Here is a 5,531-nt window from a genome sequence, read left to right as displayed (position 1 = left end):
ATTGTCTAATTATTTTAACTTTTCTACAGAAATTTCAGAAAGTGTATGACCCGTTCCTCTTCTAGAGAACTAGTCAAATACGATCCTGAAATTGAAAAATCCTTGCGGTTGTTGCGAAAAGAACAAACCTCACGATCTCAAATTTTCACATCAGAGGAAATGGAGAACGAAGAACTCAATAACCAACTTCCACCACATCAAGTAGAAGAACAGTTTGATGAGGTGGCACCACGACGTGATAGAATACTCCGTGATTATGCAAGGCCAGATCATTTTAAAGGAGAATCAAGTGTGAGGAGACCACCAATTGCAGCAAACAACTTTGAAATCCGCACAGGCTTGATTCAAACCATTCAGCAGTCGTGCCAATTTACTGGTGATGCGAGTGAAGATCCTCACACCCATCTAATTGATTTTCTTGAATTAGTTGAAACTTGCAGGTATAATGGAGTCACAACAGACGCTATCAGGTTGCGGCTTTTTCCTTTTTCTTTAAAAGGTGAAGCCAAAATATGGTTGCGAAGTCTGCCGAGAGGTTCAATCACTACATGGGACCAAATGACTCAGAAATTTCTTAATAAATATTTTTCACCTGCACAAACAATTGAAATGAAGCAAGAAATCAATAATTTTATGCAAACAGATACTGAATCTGTATACCAAGCATGGGAACGATTAAAATCAATGTTAAAAAAATGCCCACACTATGGTATCCAAGATCCTGACATTTTATATATTTTTATCATGGTCTTAAACCCTCTGCTAGAAATGTTATTGATGCAGCATCAGGAGGATCCATAATGAGCAAAACTACTACAGAAGCCATGCAATTGCTCAATGAAATTTCAGAAAATGTTGTTCAATGGCCCTCTGACAGAATGATTGTTAAGAAAGCAGCAGGAGTCAATCAGGTTGAAGCTTGGAATTCATTAGCGCAACAAATTGCAACTCTAACACAAAAAGTTAAGGCATTTCAGGTAAGTGCTCAATCATCATCCCAACTTGAGAATTGTAATATTTGTAAAGGTAATCATCCGAATCATGAATGTCAAGCTTTAATGCAAAATGAGGAACAGGTAAATGTGATTGGTTATAGAAATAATTACTCATTTGGTAGTCCCATGGCACAAAAACATCCAGGATTCCAGTGGAGTAATCCTAATGGTGCTGAAAATCCTCAAAGTTTTTTAAGCAGAAGCAGCAGGTACAGGGACCACCTGGTTTTCCAAATCAAAATAGAGGGCAACAGAATTTTCAACAATATCAGCAGCAGCCTCAAAGAACTCATCAACAAAGCCTTGCAGACCTGATGTACAAATTCATTAAAGCTACTGACGAGAAGGTTGAAAGTCAACATTCAGCTATCAAGAATTTGGAAATTCAGGTTCCAATTAGAAACCCTCATGTCTGAACAAATAAAAGGTGCTCTACCAAGCAACACCGAGAAAAATCCAAAGGAACACCTCAAAGCCATCTCTCTGCGGTCAGGTAAAACTCTTGATGATCCATATGCAGATAGACAAGGAAGACCACAAGAAGTGGAACAGGTAAATGAAGGCGAGAATAAAATAGAATCTAAGTTTCCAAAAGAACAAAAGAATAAAGGGAAAAATGTACAAGAAAATGAATTGATAACAAATCCTCACTCTGCACCTCTCCCTTTCCCCAAAAGATGAAAAGAGAAAAGCTTGACAAAAAGTTTTCAAAGTTTCTAGATATTTTGAAGCAACTTTACATTAACATACCTTTCACAGATGCTTTGACACAAATGCCTTCATATGCTAAATTTCTTAAAGAAATTCTGTCAAGTAAAAGAAAATTAGAAGAAGTTTCAGTGGTTAAGCTTACAAAAAAATGTAGTGCTATACTTCAAAATAAGCTCCCACAGAAACTTGGTGATCCAGGAAGTTTTACAATTCCTTGTACCGTGGGAGGTACTCACTTTGAAAAGGCTTTATGTGATTCAGGTGCCTCAATAAATCTAATGCCTTTTTCAATTTTCAGGAAATTAGAACTTGGTGAAATGAAAGATACTGGTGTGTCTCTTCAATTAGCTGATCAAAGTACTAAGAGACCAAAAGAAATTATTGAAAATATCCTTGTCAGAGTTGACAAATTTATATTCCCAGTAGATTTTATAGTGCTTGAAATGGAAGAAATACCGAGGTACCATTAATTTTAGGTAGACCATTTCTCGCAACAGGAAGAGCAATTATTGATGTTCATCAAGGACAATTAATATTGCGAGTTGATGAGGAAAGAGTAATATTTGACATGCAGAAAATGATGAAATTTCCTGGGGATGAGTCATCATCATCTTGTTTTCAAATTGACTTACTAGATGACCTTGTAGACGAATACAATGATAATCAGTTAATTACTGATTCATTGGAGAGATGTTTGGCTTGGTCAGGTACCATAAGTGATGATAACCCCGTAATTAGAGAACAAGCTGAAATTCTAGAAAAAGAGTCAGAAAATGAGAAAGTCTCACAAGAAGGAGTTCAATTAAAACTTGAACTCAAATAACTTCCTTCTCATTTAAAATATGTGTTTCTTGAACCTGAATTATTTCCAGTAATCATTTCATCTTCTTTGACTATAGAACAGGAAAGCAAACTGATTGGAGTCCTGAGAAAACACAAAAGAGCCTTAGGATGGAATATAGCTGATATCAAAGGAATTAGTCCAGCTATTTGTATGCACAGGATTCTTATGGAGAAAGATTATAAGCCAATAGTTCAACCCCAAAGGAGACTAAACCCAGCAATGTAGGAAGTTGTCAAGAAAGAAGTGGTGAAACTTCTAGCAGCAGGTATCATTTATCCAATATCTGACAGTCCTTAGGTAAGTCCTGTACAAGTAGTACCAAAGAAAGGAGGTATGACAGTAATAAAAAATGAAAATAATGAACTCATACCTACTAAAACAGTCACAGGATGGAGAGTCTGTATTGATTACAGACGACTTAATGATGCCACAAGGAAAGATCATTTTCCTTTGCCTTTTATTGATCAAATGCTTGAAAGAGTTGCAGGCCATGGTTTTTACTGTTTTCTTGACGGATATTCTGGGTGTAATCAGATACCAATTACTCCAGAAGATCAGGAGAAAATCACATTCACATGCCCTCAAGGTACGTATGCTTACAGAAGAATGCCATTTGTACTATGTAACGCTCCTGCTACATTTCAGCGTTGCATGTCGGCAATTTTCTCAGATATGACTGAAAAGTTTCTTGAAATTTTCATGGATGATTTCACACTTTTTGGTAAGACATTTGAAGATTGTCTCTATCATTTAACTTTGGTGCTTAAAAGATGTGAAGAGACAAATCTAGTTCTTAACTGGGAAAAGTGTCACTTTATGGTAACAGAGGGAATTGTTTTAGGACATAAAATCACTGCTAAAGGAATAGAAGTTGATAAAGCTAAAATTGATCTTATAGCAGGATTACCCCCTCCCACCACTGTTAAAGGTATTAGAAGTTTCTTAGGGCATGCAGGTTTTTACAGAAGGTTTATAAAAGACTTTTCAAAAATTTCAAAACCTCTGACTAACCTACTAATGAAAGATGTTAAGTTTGAATTTTCAGATGATTGCAAAAAAGCATTTGAGTTTCTCAAAGAACAATTAACTAATGCTCCAATTGTTGTCTCTCCTGATTGGAACCAGCCATTTGAAATAATGTATGATGCAAGTGATATAGCAGTAGGAGCGATATTGGGACAAAAGAAAAATAAGATCTTTAGACCCATATACTATGCCAGCAGAACCCTCAATGAAGCTCAAATGAATTATGCAACAACCGAGAAAGAGTTATTGGCAGTAGTATTTGCGTTTGACAAATTTCGTTCTTATTTGATAGGAATGAAGGTTACAGTGTTCACCGATCATGCAGCCTTAAAGTATCTATTAGCAAAGAAAGACGCTAGACTTAGATTGCTAAGATGGATACTCCTTTTGCAAGAATTTGATCTCGAAATAAAAGATAGAAAAGGTTCAGAAAATCAGGTAGCTGATCATTTGTCACGTTTAGAGAATCCTCCTACTAAAATACTAGATATCCAAGAGGAATTTCCTGATGAGCATATCTTTTCAGTCGCGACGGTTGTAACTAAACCGCCTTGGTTTGCTGATATTGCCAATTATTTAGCGGGGGGGTGGATTCCAAAAGATTTGTCTTACGATCAAAGAAAAAAGCTTAAAAAAGAGGCAAAACATTATTATTGGGAAGATCCTTATTTGTTTAAATTTTGTGCAGATGACATAATCAGGAGATGTGTACCTGAAACAGAAATGAATAACATTTTAAGTCACTGGCATGATGGAGCTGTAGGAGGACACTACGGAGGAAGAAGGACAGCAGCTAAAGTACTTGAAGTTGGTTTTTTCTGGCTTACTTTGTTCAAAGATGCAAAAAATTTTGTTGCCGCTTGTGACCAATGTCAAAGAACCGGTACCATTTCAAAAAGGGATGAAATGCCTCTTAACTCTATTATTGTGTGTGAAATATTTGATGTTTGGGGCATTGACTTCATGGGTCCTTTTCCTCCTTCAAATGGTTGCGAATATATTTTAGTAGCTGTTGATTATGTCTCAAAATGGGTAGAAGCAATTGCTACTAAAAAAAATGATGCTCGAGTTGTTTGCGATTTTCTCAAGAAAAATATCTTTTCTAGATTTGGAACTCCATGAGTTATCATAAGTGATCAAGGAACTCATTTTATAAATAGGCAATTTGCTTCTTTGTTGTTAAGATATGGAGTAACTCATAAAACAGGAACTCCGTATCATGCTCAAACAAGTGGACAAGTAGAAGTATCCAATCGAGAATTAAAAAGAATTTTAGAAAAAACTGTTGGCTCTTCTCGAAAAGACTGGTCTCTAAAATTAGATGATGCTTTGTGGGCTTACAAAACTGCTTTCAAAACTCCAATAGGCACATCTCCTTATAGACTAGTTTTTGGAAAATCTTGTCATCTACCTGTAGAGTTGGAACATAAAGCATATTGGGCTATAAAATTATTAAATTTAAACCTGCCAGTTGTAGGAAAAAATCGTCTACTACAGCTTGATGAGCTAGAAGAGTTCAGACTTACAGCATACGAAAATGCTAAATTGTACAAAGAAAAAATAATAAAATGGCATGACAAGTCCATTCGCCATAAAAGTAAAGTTGGAGATAGTGTTCTGTTATACAATAGTCGATTGAGATTATTTCCAGGAAAGTTTAAGTCACGATGGACTGGACCGTACATCATAACTGAAGTATCCCCTTATGGTGCCATTGAAATACAACACATGAATGGGGGAAACAAATTCAAAGTGAACGGCCATCGTTTGAAGCCTTATGTCACCAGAACATTTGACAAACAGGTTTCAACAATCCTTATATATAGTTTAATAAGTTCTTGTTAGTCTTCCTAATTTTTGTAACTTATATATATATATATATATATATATATATATATATATATATATATATATATGTGTGTGTGTGTGTGTGTGTGTGTGTGTGTGTGTGTGTG

Source organism: Nicotiana attenuata, unplaced genomic scaffold (genome assembly GCF_001879085.1).
Source record: "Nicotiana attenuata strain UT unplaced genomic scaffold, NIATTr2, whole genome shotgun sequence".
Lineage (NCBI taxonomy): Eukaryota > Viridiplantae > Streptophyta > Magnoliopsida > Solanales > Solanaceae > Nicotiana > Nicotiana attenuata.
The sequence above is the reverse complement of the archived record's forward strand: the minus strand, read 5'-3'. Positions refer to the sequence as shown.